A 26,546-nucleotide genomic window follows, 5' to 3' on the forward strand; every position below is an offset into this window, starting at 1 on the left:
ATACAACAGAAGGAGTAGGTGCAAAGGTACGCAGAGTAGAAGAAGGATTAGGTATGGATCTACGCAGTTTAGACACAGAAGAGCTGTGGATATTCGCAAGTTTCTATTGGTGAAGTTGCGGACCTTTCTTGAAATATTTGTTGGCTGCATTTGATCTATTGCTGAAGAGTTCTGGGTTTAGATTACTGGTATTGTTGTTCTGGTTACTGCATTCTGAGAAGTTATTGGTTGATTCATTAGTTGATTGAAAAAGGAGATTGGTTGATTCACATGTACTTGATGATTAATTGATGTTCATGGATCCAGTCTGAAAATTAATGAAACGTGGTCCTGGGAAGAAAAGAAGTAGGGGGTTGTAGCTCCCTTACAAGAAAGTCTGGAAAATGAGAGAGGGTTGTAGCTCTCTGCAGGTTGCAGCATGCGTATTGGTAAAGGACTGCACCAGTACAAAATCATTGTAAAAGAAGTTTCTGATTGAAAGAAGATAGAGGCATATTGCAGCAGGTGGTTTTCACCCACATTGGGTTTCCACCTTATATCTGGTGTTCTTTGGTGTGACTATTTATTTTTCTTGTTCTTGCTCATTATTATATGGTACTGACATACAAATTAATGATCAATATCTGAAGAATAAATTAAAGTATAAATCTGGAAGATATATTGAAAAGAATTTAATAACACTGATTCACCCGCACTCTAAATATTATGTCCAACAATTGGTATCAGAGCAGGTCCTTCTGAGGAAGCTTGATCGCTTGAAGGAAGATCCATCATCATGAGAAACTACGAGAGAGAAGCATCTATCAGGCCACCAATTTTTGACAAGACAAACTTCGGATATTGGAAGGTAAGAGTTACTGCCTATATTCAATCTCTTGGTATAGAAGTCTGGGATATCATAGATACAGGGTACACTTTTCCATCAGCAACTCCTACAGATCCGGCTGCGAAGAAGAAATATGAAACAAGTGCAAAGGCTGTCAATACTCTACTAGGATGTCTATCTCAATCAGAATTCATGAAGGTTATGCAGTATAAATCCACAAAAGAAATATGGGGAAAGATTGTTATGAGCTATGAAGGAGATGATCAGGTAAAACGAGTAAAACTTCAAACCCTCAGAATTCAGTATGAAAATCTCAGAATGCACAACGATGAAAGTGTGGCCAACTATTTCCTTCGTGTAGATGAGATTGTTAATTGTATGAAAAATTTGGGTGAATAAATAAAAGAGGTTGTTGTGGTTGAAAAGGTTCTAAGATCTTTGTCCCCTAGGTTTGAATCTAAAGTTTCTGCAATAGAAGAAAAGGAGAATCTATGAAACCTTACCATGTCACAGCTGCACAAAATTCTGACTGCTTATGAAATGAGGAAAGGAGGACCATCAAACAGGAGAGAAGCTACCTTCAAGGCTTTCGGAAAAGGAGATTACTATGAGTGAGGACACGTGTCAGAAGAAGAAGAAGAATCAAATTTTGTCAAAAACCTTCAACGGGGTGCTGGACGATTCCGAGGTAAGTTACCTTTCAAATGCTTTGCTTGTGGAAGAGTCAGTCACTATGCTGCCAAATGTCCTCATAAGGATAAGATTGACAAGGGGAAGGAACCTGTTAGATGGAACAAGAAACAGAATGAAAATAAGAAAAGCTATTACACTCATGAAGATAGTGATGGGCTCTCAAATAGTGACGAAGATGAATGAGGTAATAATTATAAACTTTTAATGGCTTTTGAAGATGATGATTACATGGATGCTGTAGATGAAGAAGGTACTTATGAAGAGATTTCTAATCTCAAAATTTGTTTAGAAGAGAAAAATGTGATTATCGATTCTCTGCAATGTCAACTGGCTGAAAGGGAAAAACATCACGAAAAATTGGAATGCGAAATTGTTAGTCTTAGAAAAGAGATTGAGAAAACAAAATCTCTTAATATTAAATTTGTTAAAGGATATGAAACTCTGGATGAGATTATCAATGTGCAACATTCTCCACTAATCAAGACAGGTCTGGGATATAATGGAGAAGCATCTCAAGCATCCACCTCCAAAAGTTATCTTGATGCAGCAAGGAGGAGCGAGCAAAGGCCTAATAGAGATCATCAGGTAAATCAGGGACAGTTTACCTCAAGAACGAACAACGACTATCAAGAAAATCGGGGGCAAGCTACCTTAAGGACAAACATAAGCTACAACTAGCCATAGGTAAAATCTTCCCAATTTGCCTCAAGAATGGATGTTAGTAGAAACTACAATCGGTTGGTCAATAGATTTGATAATCGCAGGAGTTTCTTCAATGGCCAATGTTTCTCTTGCCATAACTTTGGTCACAAAGCAGCTCAATGTGTTGCCTATAAGACAATCACGACTAGAGAAGCTCAAAAACAAAGAAGTATGACTGGAATCATGAAAAGGACCTATAACAACTTTTCCGCCCTTGAAAGTGAAATTGAATGTTCTATTTGTAATAACTTCGGTCATGAAGAGTCTGAATGTAGGAGCAGGTTTTGGAAGACAACTTAGAAGGAACAAACCTCAAATGCCAGAACATGGAGAATGAAGGAACCGCAACCAGAAAGATGTGGGATAGATTTATATGCAGAAGGATAGAAAAATCAATGGTACATCGACAATGGATGTTCGAAGCATATGACAGGCGATAAAGAAAAACTTCAATCATATAGTGCTTTAGAAAAAGGAAAGAAAGTTTCTTTTGGAAATGATACCCTTGCAGTCATAAATGGAAAAGGCACTGTTCAGTTGAAAGAGAAAGTCAAGGCTGGAAATGTTTTGTATGTTGATGGCTTGAAGCATAATCTACTGAGTGTGAGTCAGATGTGTGATCAAGGAACTGAGGTGATATTTCGATCAAATGGATGTAGTGTTCGTGATCTTGATACAGGAAAAACAGTGATCAAAGGCATAAGAACTCCAAATAATTTATACATATTTGAAGAAGGACAACAACAATGCTATTTGAGAAAGAATGATGAACACTGGTTATGGCACCGGAGGTTGAGGCATCTAAGATTTTCATAGATAAGGAAAGCATGAAAATACTAGGCAGTTCGTGGTCTTCCAGACATCAAAATTCCAGACAATACAATATGCAAATCATGTCAGTTTGGTAAGCAAACCAGAACTAACTTCCCTGAGAAGGAAGGATCAGCTAGCAGGCCTCTTGAACTAGTCCATACAGATGTATGTGGACCATCTAGGAAAAGGTCACCTCGAGGAGAAGAATACTTTATATTGTTCATTGACGAATTCTCCAGGATGGTTTGGATAGGACTTATGAAGCACAAAGATGAAGCATTCGAAAAATTCAAATGTTTCAAAGCCTTGGTTGAAAACGAATCAGATCATAAAATTAAGTGCCTCAGGTCTGATAGAGGTGGGGAGTTTACCTCAAATGAATATTTCGATTTTTGTGAAGAACATGGAATAAGAAGGGAATTCTCTACAGCTAGGAATCCTCAGCAAAATGGAGTAGTGGAAAGGATGAACAGAACGGTTCAACAAATGGCTCTTGCTATGCTTGATGAGTCTAGAACTCCCGCAACCTTCTGGGGTGAAGCTGCATTTGCTGCGGTCATTATTCTCAACAAAACACATGTCCGGGTGAACAACACTCGAACTCCTCATGAGCTCTAGTATGGTGAGACTCCTTCGGTAAAACATTTCAAAATCTTAGGAAGAAAATGATATATTAAGAATAATGATGAACATCTTGGCAAGTTTGAACCTAGAGCAGATGAAGGTATTCTCCTTGGTTACTCTCCTCACAGCAAAGCATATAAGTGTTACAAAAAAATACTTGGAAGAATAGTTGACAGCATTGATGTAGTGGTTGACGAAGAAGGAAACATTCCTAGGCAAGTAAATTATGAAAGTATCGAAGAGGATGAAGATCATCTTTCAAATCAGACTGATGATGAATAAGAACCTCAAGAGGCACCAGAGGAACAAATAAGGATAGAAGAGAAGACTCCATCCAGGTATGTTCAAAAGAATCATCCAGAATCTCAAATCTTGGGGCAAAAGGAGGCAGGCGTACAAACAAGAAGAACAATTGCAGAAGCTTCAAGCTATTTGGCATTACTCTCCTCCACTGAACCACAAAATGTAAGAGAGGCATGCAAAGATGAATGCTGGGTCAAGGCAATGGATGAAGAACTTGAGCAGATCGAAAAGAACAACACTTGGGAGTTGGTTCCTAGACCAAAAGGTAAGAATGTCATAGGGACAAAATGGATCTTCAAAAATAAGTTGAATGAAAATGGGGAAGTAATTAGAAACAAGGCCAGACTTGTTTGTAAAGGGTATGCTCAACAAGAAGGAATAGACTTTGAAGAGACTTTTGCTCCCACTGCTAGACTTGAGGCCATCCGAATGTTCCTTGCTCTCTCAAGCTTTCAGAAGTTCAAAGTATTTCAAATGGACATGAAATCAGCCTTTCTGAATGGAGACTTAGAAGAAGAGGTGTACATTGAGCAACCAGATGGTTTCATTCTTGGGAATGATCCAAATCTTGTATGCAGACTAAAAAAGGATCTTTATGGTCTTAAACAGGCTCCAAGGGCTTGGTACTATCGTTTGGACAAATATCTCCATCAACAAGGCTTTTCAAAGGGATCAGCAGATAGAAATATTTATATAAAAATTGAAAATGACAAATTGCTAATACCTTTTGTGTATGTAGATGATATTATCTTTGGCAGCAATGAAGAAACTATGAGTCAAAACTTTGCCTTGGTGATGCAGAAAGAATTCGAAATGTCATTACTTGGGGAGCTGACATATTTTCTTGGTCTACAAATTCAACAACATGAAGGCGGTATCTTTTTGTCTCAAACCAAGTACCTCAAGCAGATTTTGAAGAAGTATGGCATGGAAGATTCAAAACCAGTATGTACCCCTATGGTTACAGGATGCAGCCTCAGTGCAAATGATGAATTAGCAGCAGTGCATCAACCAACCTATAGATCCATGATTGGAAGTCTACTTTATTTGACAGGTACCCGACCAGACATCATGCATGCAGTAGGAATAGTTGGAAGATTTCAAGCAAATCCCAAGGAAACTCATCTTCAGGCAGTTAAGAGAATCTTCAAGTACCTTCAAGGAACTAAAAACTATGGCTTATGGTATCCTAGAGATACAGATCTCACACTTCATGCTTATACAAATGCAGATTGGGCTGGAAGCGTGGATGACAAGAAGAGCACAAGTGGTGGTGCATTTTTTATGGTTTCCAGATTAGTATCTTGGTTCAGCAAGAAACAGAGTTCAATTGCCTTATCTACAGCTGAAGCAAAGTATGTGGCTGCTGCATCTTGTTGCACACAACTTCTTTGGATGATGAAACCTTGCAGGATTTTCAAATCACTTGTACACCACCTATCTCCATCTTATGTGATAATACAAGTGCAATTAGCATTTCAAAGAACCCAGTCATGCATTCAAAGACCAAGCACATACTGATCAAGTATCACTTTCTCCGGGAACAAGTGTTGGAACAAAAGGTCAAATTGGAGTATGTTCCTTCTAAGGAACAAGTTGCTGATATACTCACCAAACCACTACCCAGGGAGACCTTGGAATACCTCAGGCAAAAGCTAGGGGTAGTTGATGCAACATCTTGTTGTTGAATCTTATCTGTTTCAGAGATTGTTGGTTGTACGCGAGTTTCATATGGGGTATACACATACATTGCAGGTTTATGGATTGGTCGAAGATCGAACGGCATAGGTTCAGGGGGAGCATATATTCTTCTAATAATGCATTCTGGAATTATGGTAGAAGTTCTTGGACAAGAAAGTACAGAAGGAGAACATGGATGCTAATCTGAATATTGCTGCTAATATGTCTCTATCTCTTTTGTCAAGGTCATTTATGGTGTATGGTGGATTATGGTTCTTCTTGAAGAATTTTTCTTTTGCAGATCTGGTCTATAGCCAGGGGGAGCATGATCAGTAGAGCAGAGACTTCAGCATGTTCTCAGGGGGAGCATAACCCTTTGCCCTTGATGTCAAAGGGGGAGAATGACCGTGATGATCTTGGGGTTGCCATTAAGTCCAAAGGGGGAGATTGTTGGCATTATGATTCAGGTTTGGCGCTATGGCACAGGTGTTGTCCTTGATGGCAACTCACTCAAGAGACAGATCTCTGTTCAGGCTCTCAAAATCATAGAAAATTAGATACCCGCAGGTGAGCCTAAGAAAAGCTCCAGACCCGCAGGTACCCCGACCAAGAAGTGCAGACATACCCGCAGGTACTCTGTTCAAAAGGTGCGGACCTTAATTTCACTCACTTCAATGAAGAGAAGCGTGTACACGTGGGAATTCTTATGTTTGGCCCATGGTAGTTAGTCCGACGTTCATGATCCTATGGTTTTGGTCCGTGGTATAGGATCTAAATTATCGAACCTCGGTTTTTGGATCCCTTGTATTGGTTTTCGATGGTTTTGTTCCATGGTTTGAGTAAGGGCTTGCCTATAAAAAGGAAAGGAGATCATTTGGATGCTCACTCTCTGAATATTGAATATCTTAAGATCTAAAATTTTGGGTGATCGGTTTGATAACGCGAGATCTAAATCAAGGTGAATACTGTAAATTGTAAGGTGGGTCTATCGTGATCTCATTGGCGCATGATCAGATCTGTGGATCTGACAGTCTATGGCACATTGGAGGACTGATAAATTGGCTCTATTTAAAGGTCCGCAGGTGATCCACAGCGCAGGTGCGGAGGTACGCAGCTCAACAGAAGGTGAAGGTGTAGAGGACCACAGCGCAGCATAAGGCGTTGGTGCGGAGGTACGTAGTGCAGCAGAAGGCACAGTGCGGAGGCACGCAGAGGAATAGAAGGACTAGGTGCGGAGGTACACTATCAGGCAGACAGCACAGGTGCGGATCTGTGCAGAGGTACGCAGTGCAGTAGAAGGAGTAGGTGCAGAGGTACGCAGATCAAAAGAAGGATCCGGTGCAGATCTACGCAGTTTAGACATAGAAGAGCTGCAGATATTCGCAGGTTTCTATTGGTGAAGTTGCGGACCTTTCTTGAAATATTTTTTGGCTGCATTTTATCTATTGCTGAAGAGTTTTGGGTTTAGATTACTAGTATTGCTGTTCTGGTTACTTCATTCTGAGAAGTTATTGGTTGATTCATTGGTTGATTGAAAAAGGAGATTGGTTGATTCACATGTACTTGATGATTATTTGATGTTCATGGATCCAATCTGAAAATTAATGAAACATGGTCCTGGGAAGAAAAGAAGTAGGGGGTTGTAGCTCCCTTCCAGGAGAGTCTGGAAAACGAGAGAGGGTTGTAGCTCTCTGCAGGTTGGAGCTTGCGTACTGGTAAAGGACTGCACCAGTACAAAATCATTGTAAAAGAAGTTTCTGATTGAAAGAAGATAGAGACATATTACAGCAGGTGGTTTTCACCCATATTTGGTTTCCACCTTATATCTGGTGTTCTTTGGTGTGACTATCTATTTTTCTTGTTCTTGCTCATTATTATATGGTACTGACATACAAATTAATGATCAATATCTGAAGAATAGATTAAAGTATAAATCTGGAAGATATATTGAAAAGAATTTAATAATACTGATTCACCCCCCCTCTCAATATTATTTCCAACACAAGACAACCTTTACGACTAAGTGGGGGCATTTTCAGTACACTGTAATGCCTTTTGGATTGAAGAATGTGCCTGCGATTTTTTCACGTGTAGTCATTGCAGTGTTCAAGGAATTTATTCATAAGTTCCTAGAAGTATAATTTGATGACTCGACTGTGTTTGGGCTGGTGAAACGCCCTGTAGCAAGTTTATGCCTGATGCTATATACCTGTCGAAGATACTAAATCACGCTCAATCTGAAGAAATGCCTATTTTGTGTTCCTTTTGGTACCCTCCTGGATCATGTGGTTTGTAGACAGGGATTGATGGTAGATCCCATGAAGATCGCAGTGATACTTAGCTTAGAAGTGCCGAGGAGTGTGAAACAGCTGCGTGCTTCCATAGGACATACAGGATATTATAGAAAGTTTATCAAGGGCTATGCCCAAGTCACCATGCCTATGGAGAAGTTGTTGAAAAAGGATGTCACATTCTGCTGGAACGAGGACTGTAAGAAAAGATTGGATGTATTGAAAGAAAATATGGTCACCGCGCCAATTTTAATCTTCCTAGATTGGAAGAAGGAGTTTCATGTACATGTTGACACGTCATGTATAGCACTGGGAGTTGTGCTAACACAGGCTCATGGAGGAGACTTGGACCATCCTATAGCATTCACAAGCAGAAGGTTATCCAAGGTGGAGAAGAACTATTCCACCACTGAGCATGAAGGGTTAGTCATGGTATACGTGCTCCATAAGTTTAGGCACTACTTGCTGGGTGGCCATTTTAAGATGTACACGGATCATTCCACGTTGAAATACCTGGTCAATAAGTCTATGTTGTGGGGGAGAATCTACAAGTGGTTGTTATTGTTTTAGGAGTATGATTTTGAAGTTATTGTGAAACTTGGATGACTGAATGTGGGACCAGACCATCTTTCACGCATCGAAACAAGGGAGGAACCCACTAATTTGGAGGAGGGATTGCTTGAAGCGCAACTATTTCCAGTGCAAGTCGCGGATGGTCATTTTGAAGATATCATACACTTCCTAATGACATGAGCTACCCCGGAAGGATACACCATCCAATAGAAGAGGGAGTTAGTGGTGTGCACGACAAACTTTTCTGTCATTGTCGGGCATCTGTATAAAATGGGGTCCGATGAGATATTGTGACGGTATGTACCAGAGTTTGAAAGGAGCAGCATCCTCGCGGACACTCATGGGGGCTCCGAGGGAGGACATTATGCTAGGAGAGTGTCGCGCAGAAGATTCTATGCATAGGGTTATGGTGGCAAACCCTCCATCAGGAGTCAAAAGCGTATTGCAAGGTGTGTGATGTGTGTCAAAGGACTGGTAGGCCATTGCGAAGGGATGAGCTGCCTCTAAATCCACAGATAACATTGCAACCCTTTGAGAAATGTGCGATAGATTTTGTGGGACCTATTTAGCCCCAAGGAAAGAGTATTTGACTCGATGGGCAAAGGCACAACCTATGAAGGATTTCACAGGCACGACTGCTGCAAAGTTCTTCTTTGAGAATGTACTGATGCAATTCTAGTGTCCAAAGATTTTGATGAGTGATTGCAGTACGCACTTTCTGAATGAGACAATCAATGTGCTAATGGAGGAATTTTAGGTATATCACCAGAATATCACGACTTATCAACTGCAGGCTAATGAGATGGTGTAAGAATTCAATAAAGTGCTAGATAACGTGCTGACCAAGGTTTGCAACACTCAGTGAAGTGATTGGGACATACGCATACCCGCGGTACTATGGGCCTATCGGACAACATGCAAGAAGTTGAGTAGACAAACACCCTTTAGGCTTGTCTATGGTGTTGAAGCGGTAATGCCCATGGAATACATTGTGCCTAGCTTACGCATAGTGGCACTCATGGGTATGACGGATTGCGGAGCCCTGAAAGAGAGGCTCGCATAGTTGGCTGAGCTTGAGGAAGGAAGATTTCTAGTTGGATTTCACCAATAGGTCCAAAAGTAGCGCAAAAAATCATGGCATGATCGACACATTAAGCTACTCACCTTTAAGGTAAATGACATGGTTTTGTTATATGACAACAAGTTTGATAAATTTCCAGGAAAATTCAAAATGCACTAGTTAGGGCCCTATGTCAATAAGGAGATTACGAACAGAGGAGTGGTTTGGTTGGTCAAACTGAATGGAGATCCCTTCCCAGGAAAGGTGAATGGTAGCCGCTTGAAGCCATACACTAGTGGTCCAACCATGTGACTATATGAACGTAGCATAGTATTATCACTCCAGACAGCTGAAAGGAGGTGCGAGACTATAAACTACACTTCCAGGGTTGGGTAGCTGTGTGATCGAAGGATTATGCGAAGCAAGGAAGTGTCACAGGGTTCGTGATAGAGCGAAGGGAGCTATGCTACCCAGGGACAAATCGTGCAGGTCAACTGGAAAGTGATCATTAAAGTCATTGTTAATGATTTGACGGTAGAAATATGGCCAAATGGAGTGGGTGACTAGAATTTAAGACAAAATTTATGGGCTAGATCCTTGAAAATCTGCTGCCAATCTGACATTAATGAACCGAATTTGGGGGGAATGTTTAGATTTGAATTCAAAATGCCCTATAAATTACAAGTGTCTGTCTAGTGAAAAACACTTGGCATTTTGAGAATTGATTTGTTGAGCTCTTAGGCACACATGAATCATGAGCACTATGAACTTCTGATAGCTAGTTTAGTATTTGAGACATTGCCAAAGGAGACACATGAGTTCTTGTAGAACATCATGTCGGCATCCACCGAAGCTATAGATACCGAAGCAGTGGAGTTGGTGCCGGAAATTGAGATGGAGGTAGAAGTAGCTGCTCCAGAGGTTGCAAAGTATTAGCCAAAGTCGCCAAATCACCAAGGACGCCGAGACCAAAGCCGACCCCAACTAAGGAGGGAGCAAAGGATAAAAAGGGCAAGCAGCCTGCAATACTGGTGCATGCATCACCAAGAAGAAACCCACCAAATCCTACCACATAGGAGAAGGGAAAAGCTATCCAATTAGAGCTGGAGGAGGAAGAAATCAAAGACATCCCAATGGATGACGAGGATGTGGGAGTAGATGTGGAAGAAGTTGAAGCCCAAGGCACAAACCCTATCACTTGGTTGCTTGATTATATCCCTCCGTGCAAGGGCAAGGCCAAGGTGCTGAACCACATTGGAGCCACGGAAGTGGCTCAGAGGAGTAGACAAGGCAGGGTTGCTCAACCTGCTATGGGTACCGCACTACAACTACACCCTGGTTACCATATTGGTCATCAAGCAACTACTATGCTTGGTGCATTATGGGTGTCTATGGCTAGAGGAGCCAATACCCATCACTGATAGGTTGATCCACAGGATCATGCAGTTGCCTTACACTGGAGAAAATCCGGCCATGATATTTGGTGGAAATGGTGGTGAGAAGGCGCTCGCGGAGGCCATGAAAGAGAAGTTCAAGTTGGTAAAGAAGCCACGTGGATATGCCATATCTAGCATCTGTGACCCTACTGTGAAGGTAGCTACACATATTCTAGTAGGGAAGGTGATGAGGAAGTGTCGCGTCGATGAGATGACGGCACCTGTCATCGTACTAGCAGCCTAGTGCACCAAAGGAGTTCAGTTCAATTGGGCAGAATATCTCCACAGTGAGTTCCTTGCGATCTGCCGCGAAGCATAGGAGCTCAGCAAGACGTTCCACTACATGTAGCTCTTGCTGTCAATTGTGATGGTAGCATGGGAGCTGCTAGAGGACAACCAATTCCCTTCAATCGCACTAGACCTACCAGAAGCAATGAAGTATGCTTCGCTATGGGTGACCAAGGATGCACAAAGAATCAAGGACAACAAGATCTTCTGGATCTTGATGGAAATGAACATCCGCATGGCCATCAATCACAAACCGCGGTTGTCACCTATGGTGTACACCAACCTATAGGGCTACGTAGAGTTTAAAGCAGGTTTTCACCATGTGTCCATCAGGGCGCATAAGGAACCTACGCAGAAATGGTATGACTTGCCTTACCTGGCAACGGATGATGCCATTGATATAGTCCTTGATCAATGGCCGGCAGAGTGGCGCACCACAAAAACTTAGCGGTGGGAGGAAGAAAGTCCACCGCGTAGAGAAAGAAGGAGGAGGCCAAGCTTAAGATGACATAGATGACCGAAAATAGGAAAAAGGAGGCTGCTGACATGGCCCAAGTGAAGTGCGATGCCACTCAGCAGATGACCAAGAAAATAGGTGGAATAGAGTAGGGAACTAACAAAGGCACGAGGTCGCCTTCCCCTAAGACAAAGGAGGAGAAGAACGAGCAGATAGAACAACATGGCACAGACCCATAAGCGACGTCTGCCCGCATCAAGTGTCCAAGGGAGCATGAGAAGGGAGGGTCCAGGAAAAAATCAAAGGCTACTAAGACATCATTGGACCCAATCACCCTCATAGAGGGTGATTTACATGACATCAGTGACACGGTGCAGGATGTCATCATGGAGGCCCTACAATAGTTTGAGCAACAACAACAAATAATCTTGGGGGATATCCAGACAGGTTTGCAGGAGCTGTAGACCTGCACATCATAGGCTAGCATGGTGTCCACCAACCTTGCTATCAACACTTCAGAAGCTGTAGAGATGCTACGCGTGAAGGCCTCCAATGTGATAGTGCTGCCTAATGGAGCACTCACTAAGGAGAATGAAGCTGACAGGCCCACTGTCAGCTCCCTAAAGGGAGTAGGGTTGAATCTGGCAGTGCTCCCTCGTGAAGCACTCCACCTCTTGCAGCATGGAGTGATAGTAGAGCTGAGGGCACGTGAGCACTGTGCCTTCCAAGTGATTAGTGGGAAAAAGATTAAAAATGAGTAGATGGCACTATATCGAGACTCCGTCGTTACCGCTGTGACCGAGGTGACCAACTAGAACAAGCGTATAATGTAGGTCATCAAGGAGGCATGCCAAATGGCCTCAAAATTGGCCATTCTCAAGGAGGAACCAGTTGAGGTGCGTGTTTGAAAGCTAGCTATGGGGGTACGCAATGCTCAAACAAAAATGGTGAGGGTTCAGTTGGAGTTGAACCTGCAGATCACAAAGTTACAGTTGAAGGCCCAGCCTTCAACTCCGCTAGAAGTAAAGGAGCAGCGAGCGACTGCTATCACAGAAGCAGTAGCGGCAATTGATAGTATAGTAGCAGACTACACTCAACTCTTTGAGCAGTTGTTCGAGGTCCTGACAAGCTTGCAGGAGGACCCAAATGTATAACGACTAGAAATAGAAGCGCGCGAGCTACAACAATGCTATGATGAAGTCAAAGGCACAGTGCGAACCATCATGCTCACGCAGAGATTGGTGAAGCTGCAGGAGGCCAAGCAGCTGAAGGAATAGGTGGATGCAGCGCTGCACAAGGAAGAAATGTTGAAGGCATGGCTGAAGCCTTGGCTGGATGAGGCTTACATGGTGACAACCTCTATTGAAGGAAAGCTTGCGACTTTGTAAGAAACTCAGTAAAAGCTTCAGGCCGATAGTTTAGGAGTAGTGACTGAGCAGATGGTTGAAGATGCAAAGTAGGCCGCTGCACAGTGCATTGCTGGGGTTGCGGTCATATGAGTCGAGCTGGAAGGTTTTCACACTAAGATATTCATGCCTATAGAGTGACTCGAGGGTGAGTCATGATGTTTGTGTTGGGGGCCTGTTGGGAACAAGATCCCCCAAGGATAGTTTTGGGGCTAAAATCCCATGTTTTGGGTCAAATTTTGTAATAAAATTGTAAAGACTCTGCATTTTGTGGTCGCAGAGCACGAAGGTGTCATGAGTCATAAAGGGTTGTCCACCATTATTTTTAAAGGAAAGTCGGCTATAAAGATCTACCCATGGTCCGTGGACCATGGGATTGTATAAAAAGAGCTAAGTAAGTAAGATCTAAGTAGTAAAAGAGAAGAGTCATAAGATGTAGATGAAGTCTCAAGGATAAGGAGAAAAGTCTAAGTTCTGGGTCGTAGTGTAGGTAGAGGCTCTATAGCTGAGTGTGAAGAGGCCTAGGATAGAAGTCCACAGTTGAGTGCACGGACCCCTATAGTTGTGTGCACAGGGTGGATAGAGTCTATAATAACTTGAAAATATCAATAAAGAGAAGTATTCTGCAAATTCTGTGTCTTTGTTTTCGGTTACTGTATCTTGTCATATTGTGTATGAATTTAATTTATAATTCTTATGTGATGCGTGAATGTATGTAATTACGTTGGATAACTGAATGAAAATGAGGATATCTATTTATGCAGGGCTAAATGTGATTGTTTAATAAGATAAGTAAGACACTTAAGCTAGTTTTGGAATCTGCATGATACGCTACCCTAGCAACACAAAAGCACCTGAACCACAGGTTAGGGCTGTGCGAAGGCCGATCGTACCCCTTCATGGAGGTACCGAAGGGCAGAGTAAAGGGCGAGACAGATAGAGCCCTAGAATTCTATGACCTACGTGAAGGCATGAATAGAAGGAATAAACCAACATCACAACCATCTTAGGGTGCAGAAACTTGGTTCCAACATTCCCGCATACTACTTCGGGTGAGACTTCGGTCCCTGCTCCGTGGGCTGATGCTGAAAGTGCCAGTAGTGTAGGGATTTGTTTGGCTAACTAACGCTGAACCTAGGTCAGGCCCCACCAAGTGTTACCGGGAAAAGTGTCTATTTAGAACTGCTCTATCCCACTAAGGTGTGATAGCTGCCTTAGAAACAAACAGAGAAAAACTACTTTTGTATTTCCTTTATGAACTATAGATAGAGAGGAATAGAAAGAACCGACCTGTGTCTTGCGCTAATCCTTTGATCCAATCCCTCTCTTCTTTGACAGCTTCCAGCTACCTGCTCCCTTACTTGCCTAGCTTCACCAAGTACCTGTAAGATCACAGAAGAAGAACACTATAGAAAGACATGGATCTATATTCATAAACAACTTAGGATCAGATTTAAGTTAACCATACAAATGTAACAAGCATCAATGATACAAAAGCATGGAGGAAAAACTCAAATAGTTTCTATTGATAAACAAGAAAAGATCCAGGAGGAGTTACAACCGATGGTTCCAGACCCAGCATCAACCTCCCAGCAAAGAAGCCCCTCTTCACCTCCAACAAAGCATAGATCACCCAATACTCTGATGTTTGTCTCAAAACCAACAACAATTCCTTACAATGTGCAAAATTCCAGCCTCTGGATCTCTGGGATGAGGGATCCATATATAGATATGTGTAAGGAGGATGAGTCAGCTTGTGATTTGATTAGTGTCTTCTCTCTATCAGTTCTTGCTTCCACTTGGAGACTGAAGGCCTCTTACTCATCCTTGGTCGAATTCAGTGAGGCAAGTGTCATAGGGGAAGATTCTGGAAGCTTCCATTGTCTCTCCACCTCGCGGAATGACACTGCCATTTTTCATTTCTCGCCCAACGCACCCTCATAGTGCATTTAGGTGCATTGCAATGCACCTAGCCAGTGTATTTAGGTGCAATGCAATGCACCTAGCCAGTGGAGCAGTTGAAATGATCCTGTTTTGACTTATTCTGAGCAGTTTCTGGTGGAGAACTTCTAGGAGAAGCTGTAATTTGTTGACCTTGTTCCTTTAGGGGTTAGAACAACACTTTTAGGGACTTAGGAGCCCTTGGTTTATGGACATTTCATGCTTAGAGTTGTAAGGCACAAAAATGTCTATAACAGTTGCCCCCTAAAGTATGAGGCCGTTAACCTTTTGGTGTCGGGTGAAATGCTTTATTATGAGGATCTGAAGTTCTTTCAATGCTGGGAGGAGACCTGTAATAAGATACAATACAATACATTATCTTCATACTGTTTTTCATGATCTAGCTGAGGCGGGCATTCCCATGCTCAGCTTTATAAATTCATTTTCATGTACATAGGACAGACAATCGTCTGATTGTAGACTGATGATTCTGATAGAGCCATCATCCTTTTTGTAGGATGATTATTTGTGCTGCAATGTTGTACATTTAATGTCTTTATTTCCCTGGATATATATATCGCAGCCCGGATGGATGAAACTAGATTTGGGGTCTTCAATCTCGTCCGATCTTCACTCGAAGTACAAGTCGATCCATGTGAGAAATGTTCTGAAGTTGAACATGGAAAGACATCGCTTGATTACCAGTCAATGATGTAAACTGTTAACAAGCACGAGAGGAATCACCGATAATGATAATGATCCTCAAGGTACTGCAGTACAATTCACGTGGTGTGAATAAAGTACTTGGCGTCGAACACCACGCAAAATCTTTCGGTCGAAGGTCATTGATGTAAACCTGTCGCCGGAAGTGAGAAACTTGCCATTGAGGCATGCAAGCTCAAAGTACTGAATGGGGTGTTCCTAGACCAACTTCTTGTATAATGAGCCGATGTCGACAAGAAGTGATCCGTCACGGGAGGGCCTTAATGAATCCCACATCAATGACACGGAACAGAGCAAATGATTTTGATGGAGGTGAAAACGATTTGATGATATATGGTTCAGGGTGGCGATCATGAAAGAATGGAGTATAATGTATGGTAGTGGGTGAGACACAGGTGGCTTCTCTAGATGACTTCTCTTGAACATGTCGGCGACACTGATGTGATGGATTGGTAGCATTAACCCCAAATGTGGATGGTATGGTGTGACCATGGCGATGTGACCGGTGAATGAAACAACCCAACCCGACTTGGACACGGAGTGGAAGTGTCATGTTCAAGAGCGACTTGCTACCAATAAAGATTCTTTGAGTTTTCTTCCCAATTTTTCCCCAGTCATTGCTGACCAGTACCTCTTTATTTTTGTCAAGCTTGAGGAGGATAACATATGCTTGTTCTATAATTTTCCCTTTGGGCAAACCCATCACTATGTTTTAACGAGCCTAGCGATAGTGAAACTCGTTCTCGTCTAAAGACAAGTTTGTCACTATTAATCTTTTTAGCGAGTTTAACGACAAAGATAACTCGGTCCTTTTCAATTTTAGAGAGTCTGAAAAGGTTCATAAAGGTAACTCCAAAATTCCTTTTTCGTCATCTAATCCCTTAAGTCCGAAAAAGTATAAAACAATACAGAAGGGATGAATTTTCAATAGTTTTAACGAGCCGAATAAAACAAGCGCTCGATCTTTTTGTGCAATAATCCCTCAGGTCCAAAAAGATTAAAATCTAGATGAGGGATAGCACTTCCTGTCCCTTTAACGAGCTGGAAGGCCAAGGACTCGGCAATCTTTTCATATTTTACGAGTCAGTTGAAAAGAGCTTAAAGAAGACTCGTCTTTTGAGGAACGAGTGATAGAACGGGTAGCAGCTAATTCCAGGTAAGGTTTGGAATCTTCCAATCACAGCAGTGTCACAAGGATGGCTAGTGAAATCACTCTTCGCAGCTGTTCCTCAAAATGGGTAAACAATCAAGTGGAGGTGAATGATCGGCCAATGAAAAAGTGGAGGTGACGGTGCAAACATGACCAAGGCTTTAATGGCTGAAGTACTACATTCACGATGGTTATTTACCGGGGAATAGTTCATTTTTTAATGAGCTTAAACGCGGGTGGAAACATTTGCTCATGTCTTATGTTTATTTTTTAACGAGCTTGAACTATGTGCTAAAACTGCTCGATGCGGGTTTATTTTTTAACGAGCTTGAACCTTACGGTAACACTACTCGATCTTCCAGTCGTATGATAAGAATGTCTCATATAAAAACGGCAACTTTTAGAGTTTTGCCCCACATCCTTTCTTTATGCAAGTTAGGAAACGACCAATCCAAAAAACAGATAAATGATCACTCTTTGCTTGCACTCCAAAAGGTTTGCATGCCCCCAGGTATAAAACAGAGTTTCAAGGTTACCTCTACTTCTCTCTACCAAAACATTTGTTTTACCGAGAGAGGCCTACCTCTTACAGGTTACCCAAAGATTGTTCTATTCACTGTGCAAACAAAACACTTATTTGGCAATGTCTACCGAGATAAACAAAAGTGAGTGGCGGCGCTCGCTAACTCACATAACTTTGACAAGAGAATCTTGTTCTAGAATAACCCCCTCTTCCAATCACGGACGGGGGTACAGACTAGTCATATTTTCCCGCGGAAACCTACCCTATACCCGAAGTTTTCCTGCCGAAGCAGACCAGGGTGCATGCCCCCTCGGTTTTAGTCATGTCCCCCCGAATTACTCGCGCTTATCGGGTGGATGGACTGGAGATTGAGACATTTCTTGCGTGAAAAGACCATTTAGGGATGGTATATGACTACTTGCTATGCGTGATCCGGGAAATGAAAGCTGGTCCACGAGCTTGACCACTCTTTCTTCGTGCAGAAAACACATTACTCTAAAGAGTGAGGAGACAATTGCTCCCATGCAATAAATATAGTCTCGTCCAAGGAGTAGATTGTAATCCAGGGGTCCTTGAACTACCATCACGTTCATGCGAACGATTTTCCCTCTCAATGTTATGGGCACATCGGGAAGGATCCCTAATGGTCGACTGGTTCCTTTATCAAAGCCTGTCAGATTTCTCATCTCAGGCAAAAGCGATGGTGAACCAAGCGCTTTCCAAGTAGTTGAGGAAAGGATACTCACAGAAGCCCCCTCATCTATGATGGTACCAGCCATAACCATTCTATATATTTGAACGATAATTTAGAATGGTACGCTTGCTGGTAAACGGGGTCTGGCTAGTTGATTCTAGTCGAAGGAGACAACTAGGTTGCTTGGAGGTGGGACCGAATAGACGGCCGGGTACGACTCTGATGAACTTCCTTCCTGCGGTAAAGGAACGGGTAAATTTCCCCCATGTTCGTTGGAGTCTGTGCTTATGAAAAGAATTTGGACGGTGTCATCCTTGTTCTCTTCAGTGATTGTATCATCTGAAGATGAAACCTCTGAAGGCAAGACTGGGTCAACTGCCGCCTCGACCTTTTGACTTTCATCTGGTATGGATCTAGATGGTTTATCTTCAATGATAGGTGCTTCAGCTGACCACCTGAGCGGGCCAGCCGGATTTTCAACTAGTGACGGACTCGGCAAGAGTTTTTTATATCCAGGAGGAAGTCGTAACGGTGAAACCGGACGATCATCCAAAACTCTTTTAGCTTCATCTAAGAAGGGACAATGGTGGACGGCATGATCGCCTTCGCACAGCTTACAAGGAAATCTACATTTCCCTTTTTGTCCTGGGGCTTCACTTTCACTAGTTGATGGTGTGTTTTCAACATGATCATCAGAGGTTGATGACACCGGGTTGTGCAAACGAGGAGACCAGTCCCTTAAGATCCGAGGGATGCAAGGACAATCTCTGTGAAAGTGGTCTCCTTTGCAAATGACACATGGCGATTTAGGCCTGGTCGGTGCAGTGTGTGGATTTTCGTTAGACAACACTCGTTTTCCCCCATTTGCCTTTGGCTCCTTCTTCTTCTTCTCTTTCTTCTTCTTTTTCTTCTTCTCCTTAGGAACTTCACTTTTGGCTTTACCAGCCTCATCAAGCGAAGAGGAAGGAGGAGAGGAAGAATTAGAGGAAGTAGAAGGTTGGTGGGAAACTCTGGACTCGTCTAATTGCTGGTTCGATTGTTCAGGAATAGTGGTGTTTTGAACGATAGAGGTTGAGAAGAGCCATACAGGCAAACCAATTGTCAGCCCTGGAAGCGACAATGTGGCCATATGGGGCGCACCAACATCTCCCCAAGAGGAGAAGGGACTAGGATTTCCTCCAAGGGGAATTCCTTGGTTGGTAGACTCCATTTTCTCAACCCAAGATCAACGTAGGAAAGGGTAATGAATATTCTGTTTAAAATAAATTTTTATACGCTTTGACACAACTTGTTTTTTCAGTTTTTAAGAGTCGAGAAAAAACAAAAGATGACTCTAGTCTCCTTCGATTTTTAATGAGCCTGAAGTGACAAGTGCTCAGATGGACCTTTTCCGTTAAGGAGTCTGAAAAGGAACGAAAGGGACTGCTCTGGAGGTCTAGGTAGAGGGAGTACCAAACCAATCACAAAACTGCAAAATAATTTTTACGGTACGGCAGTCAATCTTCCCGAATGCTGTGTTCAGTGCATTGCGATCGATAGGGCAGCAGACACGGCTTCCTATGGATAAAGGATTTAAGCCTATAGGGGTATCCCAAAATATACTCGACGATACGTGGGAGCACAAGTCCGTACTGGCACTTATTGTCTCAAAGTGGAGGAATCACCCAACCATCAGTGAGGACAACAGTTACCAGGCTTTACGATGCCGGAATACGTCTCTAGCCTAGACCTCTAAATGTTGTGCGTTAAGTTCCAAAGCGTTGTTAGATTCATTGAATTTATTTTAAGTTGATCTTTCTTATGAAGTTTGCCTTTTGGGTTCACCACGAGATGTAGACGTAATTCCTAAAATGCAATCTAAAGATGATAAACAAACTTTTATCTCTTTTGTGCAATGAAAATCCTAGCTACTAGAGGAAAAGAAAGACACAATCTTTTCACAAAGAGCAAAGAGCACACTGTAAATGCACTTTCCTAAATCAAGCCAAACAGACTGTCTATATGCAAATGCACATGCATGTATTTGTTTTCGACTTTCTTAGTATTGATGCTAAAAAGAAAGTTGATGTACAAATCTGAATTTGCTTTCAAGCGACAAGCACAAACAAGCTTCTTTTCGAAATCAAAAGATAGAGACAATTACGACACTTTACGATTTTGAAATGAATACTCATTTTTGACACTAGAAAATCACAAATTCAGACCAAAGGCAATAGTAACAGTATAATCGACCATCAACAGCAATCAAACTTTCTCCTATGATCGAAATCGACCCTTGCGACAGATCTAAATCAAAGGACGACAGTACGACTATTCTACTTTTGCAATGGAAAACTGTAAACGACTCAACAAACACACAAAAACATCTACAGTTCTTTTATACAAAGGAGGCGGAATAACAACAAGGAAAAGGGGTTTTAAATAGACATATACTGATCACAGGCAGCAAAATTCAGAGATAGAACTGGAGAGAATGAAGCACAAGAACCTCAGCTGCACAGGGCTAGTCTGATCAGCGCACCTGTAACACAGAGAAACTGCATATTAGCGCAGTTTTCCCTTTCGGGAAGTGCGCTAAAATTCAGGATCTCTTAACAGTACCTGCGCTGGGCCAGAAACGAGAATCTGTCCGGGTTCTGGGTCACAGTTTGTAGTTCAGTCTTTGGTTTTTGGCCAAGTAAAAGCAATCAGTAATGCACAATCAGGGGTAGATCTAAGGAGGGTCTAAGAGCTATCACAAGGGAAATCAGATAGTTTGTGAATCAGCTGTTCAAATCATAAACAGATCCAGTGAATGGATTGAAGCAGCAGATGTCTACTTTGCATTTGTTATGGAAAATGCAGTTCGAATGCTACTTATAAGTTTATGAAACAAACAACAAAGAGATACACAAACAAACTAATTAGACATTCCCTAGTGGAGTCGCCATTTTGTTACCGGGAAAAGTGTCTATTTAGAACTGCTCTATCCCACTAAGGTGTGATAGCTGCCTTAGAAACAAACAGAGAAAAACTACTTTTGTATTTCCTTTATGAACTATAGATAGAGAGGAATAGAAAGAATCGACCTGTGTCTAGCGCTAATCCTTTGATCCAATCCCTCTCTTCTTTGATAGCTTCCAGCTACCTGCTCCCTTACTTGCCTAGCTTCACCAAGTACCTGTAAGATCACAGAAGAAGAACACTATACAAAGACATGGATCTATATTCATAGACAACTTAGGATCAGATTTAAGTTAACCATACAAATGTAACAAGCATCAATGATACAAAAGCATGGAGGAAAAACTCAAATAGTTTCTATTGCTAAACAAGAAAATATCCAGGAGGAGTTAGAACCGATGGTTCCTGACCCAGCATCAACCTCCCAGCAAAGAAGCCCCTCTTCACCTCCAACAAAGCATAGATCACCCAATACTCTGATGTTTGTCTCAAAACCAACAGCAATTCCTTACAATGTGCAAAATTCCAGCCTCTGGATCTCTGGGATGAGGGATCCATATATAGATATGTGTAAGGAGGATGAGTCAGCTTGTGATTTGATTAGTGTCTTCTCTCTGTTAGTTCTTGCTTCCACTTGGATACTGAAGGCCTCTTACTCATCCTTGGTCGAATTCAGTGAGGCAAGTGCCATAGGGGAAGATTCTGGAAGCTTCCATTGTCTCTCCACCTCGCGGAATGACACTGCCATTTGTCATTTCTCGCCCAACGCACCCTCATAGTGCATTTAGGTGCATTGCAACGCACCTAGCCAGTGTATTTAGGTGCAATGCAACACACCTAGCTAGTGGAGCAGTTGAAATGATCCTGTTTTGACTTATTCTGAGCAGTTTCTGGTGGAGAACTTCTGGGAGAAGCTGTAATTTGTTGACCTTGTTCCTTTAGGGGTTAGAACAACACTTTTAGGGACTTAGGAGCCCTTGGTTTATGGATATTTCATGCTTAGAGTTGTAAGGCACAAAAATGTCTATAACACCAAGCCAACATGCCTTCTAATAGCAGGTTTATCTTGCAAGGAAAATATTTTCATTAACCTTTCCATAATTTCTATCACTGCATCTAGCCTATGGTCTGACAATGGAGAAATATTATTAATCACTTCTCTCCTTTCATCTTCCATTCTGGTCCTTCTTATCATCAGATTGGCTTCCACATCAACCATGACTTTCTGCATGTCCTCCAAAGTATAAATATTCCTCTCTTTAAGCTGATAAGCAATCTCAACTTCAAAACCATCTGGAAAATGCAGCATGGATAAACCTGGGGGAGGTTTTACATATATAGGTATGGCATTGTAAACTTGATTGAACCTAGCTGAAAAGTGTTGCACTGTTTCTCCTGGTTGTATTTTCAAATGATTATATTCTTCTAAAATCAAAAAAGGATTCCTCTTGATCAACCATTTATCAAGGAAGACTTTCAAAAAATGATGGAAATAAAAAATGCTTACAACTGGCAAGTTTTGAACCATTTCTTGGCTTCACCTTGCAAAGATAAACCAAAAATCCTGATATTGACACCATCTTCTTCAACATCAAAAAGGTCCAGAAAATTTTCAAAACTCTAAATGTGTTTTTCAGCAGTGGTGTTACCATATTCTCCATCAAACCTGGGAAGATATTTGTAGTAATTTTCAGGGAAATCATGGAGTATAGGAGGTAAGTTGAGTGGCTTGTATCTATCTAGAATTTTACAAGGTATAGGAGTATGTACAAAAGTTGTAATATTAGTATTGATCTCTTGTGGCTCATCAAATTGAATATAATCAACATAAGTTTCAGAAGAAGGGTCTTGATCAAGATCAAAAGCACAAGGAGAATTTGTATTCACAATCTTCAAAGGAAAGGAATCAAATGCAGGTTTGGGATCCTTTATCAAATATAGTATACTTTGTAAACCCTTCTTGACATTCTCGGGAAAAGAGAAGAAATAATTTATGACAAAGAACATAAAGTCTTGGATGAAAGTCCAAGTTGAATACTTGATCCTTCCATATTGTCTTTTCATGTTTATGTTGGTAGGTTCATCGTCCAGTGGAGTCTTCAAGTCAGGTTGAAAGTTGATTGGAGTTGTCAGGTGAATGGTTTAGCCTTCATATGTGTCCATACGTTGTCCACCATCAACAAATTAGATATGATCCTTGTCGTTCACACCTAGGGAAAATGTGACCTTTCGATCCCCGACAATGGCACTAGAAATATTTTGACACTAATTACATCGATGAAAGTTGACTTTAACCAATAAAAACTTGAAATATGGCTTTCCCACAGAAGTACACCGAAATCCTTAGAAGCAGAACATGGTCTAGGAGAAGCGCAACGTGGTATTTGAGGAGCTTTTTTGGTGGCTTTGCTTGATCTCTGAGCTGAACTGATGAATGGTGAAGGTAGCCAAGGATGTATAGAATACCTCTGAAGCTTCAAGCCTACAAACATCCACCTCCAAGGCACCTAAAAATCCAATCTCCCAAGACTTATCCAGAAGTGTAGTGCGAGGCCTAGAATAGTGGCAAAATCATGAAAAATTTCTAGGTTTTTGTCTTTTTCTTGAAAACTGTGCATTGACATGAGAGACCAAGTATATATATGTGATGTAAATGTCAAAATAAACTTAGATATGTGACATTCCTCATTTTGATGCTCTAAGAAGAAGCATAGCGTGGCCACACTACATTTCTGTATGATGTCTTTTGCTAGTTTATACAAAACTAAAGAATTCTCAAAACTTTACCAAAATTTGTCTCCTTTCCCATTTTCTGACATGGATTCAAACAACTAAGGAGGAATCAGCCAAGAGATCAAGATTATCTCTCTTCCTAAGCTTATTTAAGGTCTTCTTAAGCTTCTTTTTCATGTTCTTAACCCTAATTCTACACACCATGTTTATTATGTAATAGTGCCTTGCCATATGCCTCTGCAGGGAAGTGTTTTTGTTTTCCTTCCTCACAAGCTTCTCTAGGTGAAAATTCACGCTCTCAAACCAATATTCATTATTATCTTAAATTTTAGCTGCTATGGAGTCATGAAATTTTTTTAGGGTTTGAGGAGGAGGAGGATTTTCTGCTTGCTGTCCTTTCTTAGCCATGGCTATGGTTGTAGGTCTCTTTGGATATGCTTGTTTGTCTTCATCCTGCTTTGCTACATCAATGACTTCCTTACCTTAGTCCTTATATGCCGTGCTGGATGATGAAGGATCTTCATGTGATTTACCTTGCTACATTAGGCTTAACTTCTGTTTCCTATTCTCTTGTTTCAAGAGAGCCACCATGAAATTGGCTTTAGAAAGGTCATCCTGTAACTCTTTGATCTGTGTCTGCTGCTCCTTGATAATATTTGTAGTTGAATTATCTATATGGTGAACTATTTCTTCTTCATGAAGCATATCTTCATCATTATGCTATAGGGGTGATTCATTTCCATGCCTGGTGATTTCTCCATAGCTTCTCCCTGAACTTCTTCAACTGTAGTTTCCTTAGGTAGTCTTCTAGCTTTTTACCTAGTCAGAGGTTTAGGTGTATGCATGTGTTTACCTATCTCAAGGGAAAAAACCAATATTTTCCCCTTTTTGTAGGTTTTAGAAACCTCGACCCTAGGCTATATTTAGGTCACTAAAGGTATGCTAGATGGCTTAGCTCTTTGTGGCCCAGATGATATAGGAGTGTTGATGCTTTGGGACTGAGGAGACATAGTCAAAAGATATGTTGCCTCCAAAAATGCCTCCCAAGACATCTTAACCTATGTGAGCTTATGAAGAACTATGAATTTGATCAAAGCATGATGAAACAATCTTGCCTGATTCTCTCTCCTTTTAGTTTTCACTTTCTCAGTCATCTTAACCATGCTTATGAACAAGTAACTGGGTAGGTTTAGTCTTTTGATGGATGTGAAATGCACCAGCAACCTGATATGATACGGATACAACTTGTTGAACCTACCTTCACAAGTGAAATATTTCATAGTCATCTTCATCAAAGGAGTATACTTATCCAACAGCTACCCGCTATGAAAGATATGAGATGGGGTTTCCTTATACTTTAGTTTCCTTATACTTGCCACCCGTGCTGTGAGAATTTCGGATAAGGAGAGCCTGGAAACGGAGAAGGCTCACCTCCTAGAATTTTTTGAGAAGAATGGTTACAATAGACACCTCGGTCAAAAAGCCTTCCTCAAGGCCAAGAAGGAGCCTTCAACCCGAAGGGTTCCTAAAGATCATGTCCTGGGTGTGAACCTTCCTTACATCCAAGGGACCACGGACAGGATTGCGAGGATTCTAAGGAAGTATGATGTATCCGCAACTTTTAGACCTCTCAATACTATCCGTGGCTCCCTCAGGTCTGTAAAAGACCCGGTTGACCCTAAGAGCATGAAGGGTGTCTATGTCATTCCCTGTTCCTGTGGGACCCCTTATATTGGTGAAACTGGTCGGTCTATCAATCAGCGGATCAGCGAGCATTCGGCTGACTTAAGACATGGTAGGACCAAGTCCTCGGCCCTGGCTGAGCATGCGGGGAAGACTATGCATCATATATGCATAGAGGATGCTCAAGTCATTGCCAAAATTCCGCAGTTTCACCATCGCAAATTTAGAGAGGCCCTGGAGATTGAGAAAAGGCCGAACAATCTTAATAGGGATGATGGTTGGAAGATTAGCCGTTGCTGGGTCCCAGCCCTGTCTTCCTAGCCTCCTCATTCCTCTTTGGGTTAGGTCTTAGGGTTTCTGTCTTCCTCCTCCTTTAATTTCTCTTTTGGCAGGTTTGTCCTTTGAATGTAGAGTGAATATAAATCATTAAGTTGAATTTAAATTTATTTGTTATATATAAGTTTATTATATTTTATATAAAGTTAATATATTGTTAAATTATAATAATATAAATTTATTTTATATTAATTTAATATAATTTTGTTATATAGAATATAAATTCAATATTAATTTATTTGGTATATATAATATAAATTTATTTGTATATTAATCTATTTAATATAGATTAAAATTTATTTGTTATATATAATATAAGTTTAATATATTTTATATAAAGTTAATATATTTGTTAAATTATAATAATATAAATTTATTTTATATTAATTTAATATATTTTTGTTACATAGAATATAAATTCAATATTAATTTATTTGTATATTAATCTGTTTAATATATATTAAATATAAATATATGGCAGATTTAATATATTTGTTATATTATAATAATATAATTAATTTATATAAAATTAATTTATTTATTTGTTTTATATAATATAAATTCAATATAGTTTTTGTGTATATTATTTAATATGTATTAAATTGAAATATATAACTAATTTTTATAATTAATAATGTTCATATATATTAGTCTAAGAATGGTAATAG

This window comes from Pinus tabuliformis, chromosome X, assembly GCF_031772625.1.
Source record: "Pinus tabuliformis cultivar Carrire ecotype Pingquan chromosome X, CPIR1, whole genome shotgun sequence".
NCBI classification, from domain to species: domain Eukaryota; kingdom Viridiplantae; phylum Streptophyta; class Pinopsida; order Pinales; family Pinaceae; genus Pinus; species Pinus tabuliformis.